Below are 12,545 nucleotides of genomic sequence, written 5' to 3' on the forward strand. Positions count from 1 at the left end.
CCCCCCCCATGTAAATAGGAACCCTGATCACAAGCCAGAAAGAGTTGGGACAGCAACACCGAACTGTAAAGTTGCTCAGGTCAAGCTGAATCAGTGCTGAAGCAATGTCTAATGTTGCTCTGCTGATCTGCTTGGACAGCTCACCTGCTATCCTGCACCTTCTGGTTTGATTCGCTGGACAGCTCCTGGTAAGTGGGATACAGTGGTACCTTGGGTTAAGAAAATTCGTTCTGGAGGTCCGTTCTGAACCTGAAACTGTTCTTAAAATGAAGCACCACTTTAGCTAATGGGGCCTTCCACTACCGCCGCGCCGCGACCGCACGATTTCTGTTCTCATCCTGAAGCAAAGTTCTTAACCTGAGGCATAGCTGTCAACTTTCAGATTTGAAAATAAGGGATCAGCAGCCTCGAAAATAAGGGATCAGCAGCCTCACCTGTCCTGGGGACAGTCTACGGGATATCTAACATTCTGGGATAGCAGCGGGAAGCAGCGGGAAACGGCACTGGAATAAGGGAATTTCCCACAAAAAAAGGGAAGGTTGACAACTATGACCCAAGGTACTATTTCTGGGTTAGTGGAGTCTGTTACCTGAAGCTTCCTCTGTAACCTGAGGAACCACTGTACTGAGCCATAGGGAAGAAGTGGGTAGAACAGGACAGCAGTCCGAACACTTCAGGATGTAAGAAACTGGATCAGGCCAATAGCCCATCTAGTCCAGCATCCTCACAGTGGCCAGTCAAATGCCCAGATATGAAACCAGCAAGCAGGACCTGAGCTCACCAGTAGCTCTTCCCTGCTGTGGTTTCCAGCAACTGGGATGCACTGGAGGGCAGTAGAACATAGCCACTGTGGTTAGCAACCATTATTCTGGTTTAACCCCTCACTGTCAAAGCTAGGGAACCATAGCATCCTCCTCCGTGCCCAACTTAAGGCAGGTGTTTCTATGTAGTCTCTGCTTGTGTGACTAAAATGTAGCTTACTGTGCAAAACCTATGAGTTTCACCTGCTCCGTTTTTACTTCTGGTCTGGCCCACTTCGGGCCTTTGGTCCCCCATCCACCAATGGACATGTGGGCTCCCAAGTAGGTTGAAGCTGAAAAAAGGTTCCTTCTAAGAGCTGTTGGACTGTGGGATGGATTATTTTGAAGCCTGTAGCTTGGCTTCTCGTAGCGAGGGAACCGCCAGAAGGCCCTTGGTGTTGGACCTCAGTGTCTGGGCAGAATGATGGAGGTAGAGACGCACCTTCAGGTATACTGAACCAAGGCCATTTAGGGCTTTAAAGGTCCAACACTTTGAATTCTGCTCGGAAACATACTGGGAGCCAGTGTAGGTCTTTCAAGACTGGTGTTATATGGTCTCGGTGGCTGCTCCCAGTCACCAGTCTAGCTGCTGCATTCTGGATTAGTTGTAGTTTCTGGGTCACCTTCAAAGGTAAACGGCATTTCAATGAGCTGCTCTGGTTCGCCAGAAGCAGCTTAGTCATGCTGGCCACATGACCCGGAAGCTGTACGCCGGCTCCCTCGGCCAATAAAGTGAGATGAGCACCGCAACCCCAGAGTCGGCCACGAGTGGACCGAATGGTCAGGGGCCCCTTTACCTTGACCTTTACAGGGGTGGTAGCACTCCAAACAGTTTGGAGGGCAATTTATTTCTGCCCTGCCAATCCCCTCTTTCAGTCGCCGCTTAGTCTCCTGCAAAGGGAGGGATGGAGATGGGCAGGAGCAAAGGAGAACTGCGGTCTGTTCCCTCTCTCCATTTCCTCATTAATCTTGATTACAGAGCCCTGGTGCTGAAGTTAATTTTCTTGTAGATGCCTATCAGTCATGTTAGCTGGGAATCTCTCTCCAGCTAATGAGGAAATCGTATTCCTTGCTACTTTATTATGCCGCTAATTAGTGCACAGGATTCAGGCAAATGGGCCAGGAGGAAGAAAGAGGCGGGGAGGGGGGGGTGAAATCTTGTGCTGGTTTGAGGGGACATCTCTCTCTCTCCCTCCCACAGTTTTTGACCTGGCTCTGGGCTGCAAGAATAGACGTTTTGTGTGACCTGCAGTACCTATACCATGGCTGACCCCCAGGACTTGCTAGGGACTGGCCTCTGAAGTTGCGGGGTGGGCTGGAATCACTGTCAAGGTTCAACTCTCTGGACCTTTTGAAGCAGGAAAGGCAAATTCAATGCTGAAGATCTTTAGGAAAGGAATTGAGAGTAAAACTGCCAGTATACTAATGCTGAAAATCTATGTTGTGACCACATTTGGAATCCCATTTACTAGTTCTGGTTGCTTTCCCTTACAAAGGATACTGTAGAGTTGGAAAAGGCACAAAAACGGGCAGCCAAAATGATACAGAAAGGATGGAGCAGTTCCCTTAAGAAGAAAGGATGTGGAAATTGGCACTTTTTAGATTCGAGAAAAGACAGGTAAGAGGCAACAAGGTAGACGTTTATAAAATGATGGTGGCATGGAGAGAGGGCCACCTTTAGCATAATAATAATAATAATAATAATAATAATAATTATTATTATTATTATTATTATTATTATTATTATTATTATTATTTATACCCTGCCCTTCCCGACCAGAGCTGGGCTCAGGGTGGCTAACACCAATAAAATCACAGTAAAAAACATAATAGGGGGGAAAGAGAGGGGGGGAGTAAAAGGAAAAAATAAAATAAAATACAGGTTAAAATGCAATTTAAAATGCAGCCTCATTTTAAAGTAGCTGATAAATCAAGACCATAAGGGGAGGGAAACATAAGGGTCAGACTGAGTCCAAACCAAAGGCCAGGCTGAACAGCTCTGTCTTGCAGGCCCTGCGGAAAGATGTCACGTCCCGCAGGGCCCTAGTCTCTTGTGACAGAGCGGTCCACCACGTTGGGGCCAGTGCTGAAAAGGCCCTGGTCCTAGTTGAGATCAATTTAACCTCCTTGAGGCTCGGGACCTCCAAAGTGTTGTTATTTGTGGACCTTAAGGTCCTCCGCAGGGCATACCAGGACAGGCGGTCTTGTAGGTACATGGGTCCAAGGCCACATAGGGCTTTAAAGGTCAAAACCAGCACCTTAAACCTGACCCTGTACTCCACCGGGAGCCAGTGCAGTTGGTAAAGCACCACCAGTGCTTTTGATATGTGCCGCTGGGGTGCAAAGATCTTCCCAGTGCCCCCAAATTTAGTTTAGCCACCCCCAATTTTTTGGGGAGGGGCAAACTCAAAGTTGTTGAGTGTTTTTTGGGAAATAGTGGAAATAGCTGCTTTTGTTTCCTGACTCGTCGGGAATATTGGATGCTACAGAGTTACAGAGCAACAGAGATGGGGGGCGGGGACTTTCACTCCATTGCTTTCCACTGCTGCCGATACATTTGGCGCCCCCCAGAATTCAGCACCTGGGTACACCGCACCCCTTGCACCCCCGGATAAAGATGGCCCTGCAAGGAGAAAAGAGATAGCGAAGAATTTTCTCTCTCACAGACACAACACTAGAACTGGCGGACATAGAATGAATGTTGGAAGATTCAGGGCAGACAAAACTAGGTTAGTTAAACTATGGAACTCACTGCCACGGGAGCCAGTGATGCCCACCAACATAGGCGGTGTTAAAAGAGGATTAGGCAAGTTCATGGAAGAGAGGCCTATTGGCAGCTACTAACCATGATGCCTATGCTCTGCCCCTCACAGTTGGAGGTGGCAATGGCTCCGAATACTAGTTGCTGGAAATCGCAGGAGGGGAGAAAGGCCTCTTGTACTCCAGTCCTGCTTTCGGGTTTCCCACAGGCATCTGGTTGACCGCTGTGGGAACAGGATGCAGGACACAATGGGGCCACTGGCCTGACCCAAAATAAAATAATAATAATAATAATAATAATTTATTATTTATACCTCGCCCATCTGGCTGGGCTTCCCCAGCCACTCTGGGTGGCTTCCAACAAAATATTAAAATACAGCAATGCATCAAACATTAAAAGCTTCCCTAAACAGGGCTCCCTTCAGATGTCTTCTAAAAGTATGGTAGTTGTTCTCTTTGACATCTGGTGGGAGGGCGTTCCACAGGGCGGGTGCCACTACCGAGAAGGCCCTCTGCCTGGTTCCCTGTAACTTGGCTTCTCGCAGTGAGGGAACCACCAGAAGGCCCTCGGAGCTGGACCTCAGTGTCCGGGTAGAATGATGAGGGTGGAGATGCTCCTTCAGGTATACTGGACCAAGGCCGTTTAGGGCTTTAAAGGTCAGACCAACACTTTGAATTGTGCTCAGAAACCATTGCTTGTAGAGGTAGAAAGGGGCTATCAAGTCCAACCCTCTGCAGTGCGATTCAACCTTTTTTCTTTCTCGCAGGAGAAAGATCTTTGAATGGAGGAGGAGACTGAAATGGATGCAATACGCAACTCCTTTGTGAACGCAATCTTCAGGATCTCAAAATGCTTTATCCTGCAACTTTTAGTACATAACTCGACCCACACCGTTTGGTTTATTTATAACTTCCCAAAGTATTAAATACCTTACATTTATTTTTAACAATGATTTTGCATATAGATCCAGCGTAGGGAGTGGAGCTGTGAGTTACTGCTTCTTATGGTACTTACGTACATATTCACGCTTGTCAACCGGGAGAATAGGAATCGAATAGAACCTGGAGATCGAAACCATCAACATTGTGGTAAACAGAGCGAAGGTTTTATTGGGTTTCAAAATGATGTGTAGGTTAGGGGTGGGTGAACTTGTCACTTACAGTTTCTCTCAATTTCTCATTTCCCCCCACATCTTAGAATCATAGAATTGGAGACCCAAAGAGTCATAGAGTCTGACCCCCTGCGATGAAGGAATCACAGCTAAGCTCAATTCCCCTCCTTTCCACATCGGTTTGCAATTTATTTACTTCTTTCAATTCCCTGTGAAAATTCACCAGCACTTCACCATCAATGTACCCTTACACCCATGTTTCTATGCAGTTTTTCCCAACACGCACCCATTTCGCAATGCCATTACCACAAATACAAAAACACTCTGACTGTTGTTTTCAGACTATATGTATTTTTAATGCATGCCTTGTCCCAGTGTATACATTTTCCCCTTTTGACACATTATTTGGCTGTAGTACTACATTGAAAAATTTGGAGAAGAGCAGATCTCAAAGGATGGATCTGTTTAGGCTTTCTTGTCATTCCAGAAAGTAAAAATTGGGTAAAGGTAAAGGTAAAAGGACCCCTGACCATTAGGTCCAGTCGTGGCCGACTCTTGGGTTGCGGTGCTCATCTCGCTTTATTGGCCGAGGGAGCTGGCGTACAGCTTCCGGGTCATGTGGCCAGCAGGACTAAGCCGCTTCTGGCGAACCAGAGCAGCGCACGGAAATGCCGTTTACCTTCCCGCCAGAGTGGTGCCTATTTATCTACTTGCACTTTGACGTGCTTTCGAACTGCTAGCTTGGCAGGAGCAGGAACTGAGCAACAGGAGCTCACCCCGTCGCGGGGATTCGAATCGCCAACCTTCTGATCAGCAATTCCTAGGCTCTGTGGTTTAACCCACAGCGCCACCCGGGTAGGTTTGCCTTTAAATGAGAACTAGATTGAATTTTTCCACCATCTCTAATGCAGGCCTCAACATTATAATATATTGAGAAAATAAATTTGCCTTTTTGACTCCTGACTTCAACAAAGGTTCATGGGAAGCTGCTACAGTGTGTTGAACCATTGGTCCATCTCTCTCAGTATTGCCTCCATTGACAGCAGGGTTTTGGGGAGCTACCTGGAGATGCTGGTGACAGAACCTGGGACTTTCTTCATGCATAGCAGGTGCTCTCCCCCTGAGCTATGGCTCTTCCAGAAAGGATACTTGATCTGTTTAGGCAGCTAGATCCTCTGTTCTTCTTCCCTCCCTCCTTCCCTCCCTCCCTCCTTTCTTCCATGGCCTGCGCTGCTGACTCCCTTCCACCAGAACATTCCGCTCGCCCCAAATTAAAAACCAAGCAGAACAATGAATCCAGACACCTCATACAAACAGCAATCTTTCCCGTCTGACAATTTACATCGCTTACTGTCTCTTTTAATGCCCTTCAACCGCCTCGAAGTCCCTTTCGGTTCCTTTCCAGCGTGCTGCCTTACCTTACAATAGTCCATCCAAGAAGACGTCAGAACAATTTCACTGCTGGGAGAAGAACAGAAGCAAAACCTAAACGACCCTAAATCCATTTTCAAATGGTTCAGGAGAAGAAAGCAAATGAAATCCCCTCTGTCTGCTTGGCAGATGGATTTGGAAGCCTCGAATGGAAAAAGCAAATATCTGAAACGGTGTGAGACAACTACAACTTCCTCCTCTTCCTGAGGAACAAGATGGTGAAAAGGAAGTCTTCCTTTCTACTCTCTGGCCTTCTCTTACTCTACCAAATTACTCCTTCCGAAAGCATATTTCCTCTATTCCCCCTTTGTTCTTCTGCCTCACATCCTAGTATTGCATAAACAATTTCATTTATTGATTATTAATTATATTAATTGCATTTACATTCCACCTTTTTCTTCAATGAGCTCAAGGTGGTGGTCATGGTTCTCCCCTCTCCTCATGTAAACATCACAACAATCCTGGAAGGTAGGTTAGGCTGAAAGAGGCAGTGACTGGCCCAAGGTCACCCAGTGAGCCTCATAGCTGAGCCCTAGTCTCCCAGTCTAACCCTCTAACCACTATGCCACTCTGACTCTTCAAAGGTTTAATTTAGGACTTCACCCAGTCTTAATGTCCTCTTGCAGTTTTCAGTTGCATCCGTTCCCCTCATCACAACCCCATAATACATGGAGGGTGACTTGGGCAAGGGAGCATGGGATGTCAATCTCTTTGGAACCCCCTGATATGGAAGCCAGAGCTTCATCCCCGTCTGCAGAGTCAGAGGAGGAGCCCTCAGCCACCCAATCCTCTCCTTAGCTTTGCAGATGCTTGACAATGCAAAATCAGGGAATGGCCCTTTAAGAAATATAGCAAAATTTTTCGAAAGGGTCCAGCCTACAGCCAAACAGGCCTTACCTGCTTTTAGGAGGCTTCAGATGGAACTAGCTCCTTGCTGGGACAATATCTCCTTTTATCTAATGAGGGGAGTCATTGGGAGCTATCCAAGGTGCTGAAAGGATTTCCTGAAACCGGGACTTGCAATTCCAGCAACTGGTGTTGCTTGTGACAGCGAAGGTAGAACATAGTCATCATGGCTAGTAGATACCAACAGCCTTCACCTCCACAAATTTTCCAACCCCCTGATAACAAATAAGGAGTAGATTAGGCCATCCTTTGTATGGCTGCCAATCAAATTGTACCATAAGAACATAAGAAGAGCATGCTGGAACAGGCCAATGGCCCATCTAGTCCAGCCTCCTGTTCTCACAGGGGCCAACCAGAAGTTCTAGAAAGCTGGCAAGCAGGACCTGGGCACAACAGCAGTGCTCTCCCCGGTTGTGAATCCAGCAACTGGTCTTCAACAGTGTTCTGCCTCCAACAGTGAAGGTAGAACATAGACATTGCTAGTTGTGCCATAAACCCAATTTAAGTTGGCACCAGAATGTTCATTCAGCCTGTGTGATGCATCTTGTGCGCATCCTGCCACCTGATCTCTCCAGGAGAGCCCTTTCAGCTGCTCATGTCCCTCTGTGTCTAAGTGAGATGCAGAAAAAGAGAGTATTTTCATCCCTCCCCGGCTCTCTATGTGTGTTTATAATGTATGTCATTGGAGCTTAAATAATGATCTAAAAAAGACTTGTTTATCAGGCAGATTCCCCTGAAATCATAAAAGCATTAATAACGTCATGTGTTCCCAAGCAAGCTGGCGCATTAACATCCTTTTAAAGGACAGCATGACTTTCCGAGGGCGAAAACCTCCCTTTCTTGTGCGTCTTTAATTCTGAGTCAGTTCCAAAAGCCAAATGTTTTCTTCTTCTTTTGCTTCTTACATCTCCCTGTTAGTTGCCGGAGATTTTAGCCTCTTCTCTCTTCTCCCCCCCCCTCCCCTCCCCATCTGCCATGAAGCCTTTTTGGCAAATGAACTTGTGAGCGATGGAGAAAAAATGGAGAGGACTGGGGAGGAGTGGGGTGGGTGGGAGAGAGAGGGGAAGATGAGAGACTGGGAGGGGGGAAATAAATAGGAGCAGTTTGGAAAGTGTCCATTTTATTCTCAGAGGTGTAGTCAAGATATAATTTCTATTGATCTGTAATAGTGTGTGTGTGCATGCGGGGGTGTCTCCAAGACAGATAAACACCCAGCTGGGTAAGGAGTGAGAAAAAGAGAGGGTGTAATAATAGAGAAATCGAGCGGAGCAGATGAATTGGTATAGGGCAGGAGAGAAAAGAGGATGTTTGATGGAGGAGGCCATACTGTGCCTGAATGCTCCTACCTGCCAAAAGGAGCTCAACTAGGCGTCCTTAATAATAGTTCTGCTTCCAATGTGGGCCAGAGATAGAGACTTGTGTTTCTTGAGTGCGTGTGTTTTCAGTTTCAAATGGGGGAGAGGCGGTATGTTTGTTCAGCAAGCTTGAGGGGGAGTGCAAACCATTGCTGCTAGAGCAGCGATGATGCCTGTATATCAAAGCACTGTTGAAGCACAGAATGTCACCTGTAGCCTAGGCTGGAGGAGTGCAAACCATTGCTGCTAGAACAGCTGTGAGGCCTGTTTATCAAAGCCCTGATGAAGCACATTATGTCACCTGTAGTCTAGGCTGGAGGAGTGCAAACCAATGCTGCTAGAACAGCTGTGAAGCACGTCAATCAAATCAATAGTGAAATTCATGGTGTCACCTGTAAGGTGGGCGAGGGGAGTACAGGACACTGCTGTTAGAGCAGCTGAGAAGCAAGTTTACCAAAGCGACCTATAAAATGTTTATCTCCCCCTTTAAGATGGAAAGCCATCCGAAGCACCCAGATGCTAAAAAAAAAAAAAAGTTTCCCCCATTGTATGTTACAAGTTGACATATCCAGACACTTGTATGCAGCCCCAAAGCAAAACCTTCCAGCAGCTGGTATTCAGGAGCCTACTGCCTCCAACAGTGAAGAAAAGAACATAGCCATGGCTGGTAGCTTTCAATAGCCCTATCATCAATGATAAAGCCATCCAAGTTGGTGGCCAGCACTGCCTCCTGTGGTCGGGAGTTCCAGAGTTTAACTGCGCACTGCACAAAAGACTTCCTTTTATCTGAGTATTCCCACATTCATCTTCATTGGTTTCCCATAAGTTATAGTGCTATATGAGAGAGAGAGAGAGAGAGAGAGAGAGAGAGAGAGAGAGAGAGAGAGAGAGAGAGAGAGAGAGAGAGAGAGAGACTTTTCTATATCCACTCTATCCATAATGGGTTATCACATAATGCATGGCATGGAGATTGCCACGCATAATTCGATAAACTTAAATCCTGTTGCCTCTCACTTGCCTTTTCTCTAAACTTTGTTCAGTTTCTATGTTCAGTTCTACTTTTACCCAATGGCAATGAGCCTCCGGAGGCAAAGCAGGCTGCAAAGCAGGTACACGATGTAACTTTCCTTAGTTTTATCCAAAGTTGGTTTGGTGTGTGTGTGTTGTTTCATTTCATCTTGTATAACAGATGCACTGGGGGGGGGGGTTTAGCTCCGCGCGGAGCAGCCCGGCTGGCAAAGATGGAGTAGGTGGAATTTAAATACCTGCCAATTTGCAAAACCAGTGCCCCGGGACACTGAAGACAATGCTTAGGCAAAGCTGGGTAGTTTTTATCACTGTTAATAACATTCCGGAGCTCAGAAGGCACAAAACGGTGATATGGAGCATCACATCTTCCACCAAGAGGGAGGCTGTTCCCTGTGCTGGGGCTGAGGAGGAAGCGGCAGGCTCTGGTTCCAGGTTGTTGAGTTTGGTTGCTCTGCTTTTTCTATATATATATGAAATTCTTTCATCTCCCAAGAATTCTGCCTAGGATGCACTTCATCCTCATCCAATATTTAACTTCGTTCTGTCACAATTCAACCCCTCTGTCAAAGAATAAAGACTCATCAAAATGCTTTAGATGTGTCCTGTCTCTCTCGCCCATCTCTCCTCCTTGCTGTTAGGCCAAGGATAAGAATGAGGACCTGCAGGGTCTCTGTGTGGCACCTGAAACTCTATCAAAGACACATTAAAATTCTCTGAAGGTGTCCTGTCTCTTTTGCTTGTTTCTGCCGTGGTGCCCGCCATTTTTCCTCTCTGCACAACACATCATATGGGGGCTTCTGGGAAGGAAAAATGGTGGGCGCCATGACTGCAAGCAGCTCCTGAAGCCAGCCAGAGCCAACTGTGCTCTGGGCTGTTGACTGCCACTGCCGAAGGGGAACCGGGGACATCCGGCGGTACAGATCTCCTGCCCCCTTCCTCCTTTGTTTTGACTGATCGGGGGAGGCTTGGGTTGTGAGCGGGCGACCGTTGCCCAGTTTTTTAAAGAAACTCTGCACATTTATGTTTAACAGGATGCGAAATAAGGGCTTTGCCCCTTTATACAATATGCATGCGTGCTTGGGCCCAGGGTCTTTTGCCTCACCATCCCCACTACTGACTCCCTGTTGCTACTCAGCTTAAAAAAAGAAGAAGGTGTCCTTGGATTCATTAAAAAATAAATCTGGCAACCATATCCTAGCCCCCATCTATTCCCCGCAAGCCCCCAGCTATGCTGCCTCAAGGACAGTGGGTAGACCACCTGCTATCTTGCAGGTCCCAGGATAATTCACTGCAGCATTGCCATATAGGGTTAGGAAAACTCCTGGCCTGAAACCCTGGAGGGCCTTTGCTGCCCATCAGTGTAGACAATAATGTCTTCCTATGTCCCCAATACAGTGGTACCTCTGGTTACGTACTTAATTCGTTCCGGAGGTCCGTTCTTAACCTGAAACTGTTCTTAACCTGAAGCACCACTTTAGCTAATGGGGCCTCCTGCTGCCGCCACACCGCCGGAGCACGATTTCTGTTCTCATCCTGAAGCAAAGTTCTTAACCCGAGGTTCTATTTCTGGGTTAGCGGAGTCTGTAACCTGAAGCGTATATAACCTGAGGTACCACTGTACTGTGTGTGAGAGAGGGAGGGAGGGAGGGAGGGAGGGAGAAGGATGGTGCCCTCTAGTGGCACAGAGGGGAACAGTATTGTGCAACAACACCCCCTGTGATTGGCTGGCAATGCAGATACTTTGTCTTGGTCACATGTGATATATAAATGCTAGACTCTGTACCTGTTGCTCCTTTTGCAGATCAAAGAGCAGCATCTTCCTGAGACTTCAGCCATTGGCCGGGACAGGGTTTGTGAAATATAAAGTCTCTCTTGACGGTGCTTCAGCTAGAAAATTCCTTCCTGGGTCTATGCATGTGTGGTCTGCTGCCTTCCCATGAGATCTCCAGTTCTGCATTTGCAAAACCCACTTGACCTCAAATGAACCTTGAGTCAATTACAACTATTCTTTTCACCCCTGTGCATGGCTCCTTCCTTCTGGCGGGGTTGTGTTGATTCTTAGAAACGCAAATCCGGAAGATACAAGGAAGCACCACACTGACCAAAGGGGTTTCGCCAGAGCGTGACTGCATCTGCCGTCGAATAAACTTCTGCATGATTACCATACAGCCTTTGGCACTGGCCTTTGGCATTGTCAAGGAGCTGTCAAGCGAGCCCAGGTCATCCACAGGGCAGTGGAGCATGGGAGGCACGGCACGCAATTAGCTTTTTATTAACAGAAAATAACAAGACAACAGAGTCCTCTGGCTCATCTTCATTCAGCTGAGACGTTGCTGAAACTGACCCTTCCCTGCTCTAACCACTCATTCTGGATCCCTCCCAAGCAACATGCGGGACTGTCCTCGAGCAGGGTGTCAGACGGGAGGAGAGCCAACAGGACTCGGACTCCCCTGCTGCTGGTTCACAAGGGCAACCTCTGACTGCTCTCTGTCTGAGTTTGCACTCACACTGTGACTCTCAGCCTCGAACCCTGTCCTGGAAGGCTATCCTTCTCTTGCCCTCCCTTGATTGCTCAAACCCCCTGCTTCTAGCACCTCCCAGCCTGTCCCACCACCAGGATCCAGGATCTGAGTCATCTTCTGTGCCCTCCGGGGGGGGGGGCTTTTGGGCAGGCAGCTCCCCCTGTTGTTGTTGTTTAGTCGTTTAGCCGTGTCCGACTCTTCATGACCCCCTGGACCAGAGAACGCCAGGCACTCCTGTCTCCCACTGCCTCCCGCAGTTTGGTCAAACTCATGCTGGTAGCTTCGAGAACACTATCCAACCATCTCGTCCTCTGTTGTTCCCTTCTCCTTGTGCCCTCCATCTTTCCCAGCATCAGGGTCTTTTCCAGGGAGTCTTCTCTTCTCATGAGGTGGCCAAAGTATTGGAGCCTCAGCTTCACAATCTGTCCTTCCAGTGAGCACTCAGGGCTGATTTCCTTCAGAATCTCCTTCATGGATCACTGCCTTGCCGTGGTGAAGGGGCTTGAATAACTCAGAGAAGCTATGAACTATGCCGTGCAGGGCACCCAAGATGGACAGGTCATAGTGGAGTTTTGACCAAATGTGATCCATCTGGAGCAGGAACCGGCAAGCCACTCCAGTATCCCTGCC

This window comes from Podarcis bocagei (assembly GCF_964188305.1).
Source record: "Podarcis bocagei genome assembly, chromosome: 7".
NCBI classification, from domain to species: domain Eukaryota; kingdom Metazoa; phylum Chordata; class Lepidosauria; order Squamata; family Lacertidae; genus Podarcis; species Podarcis bocagei.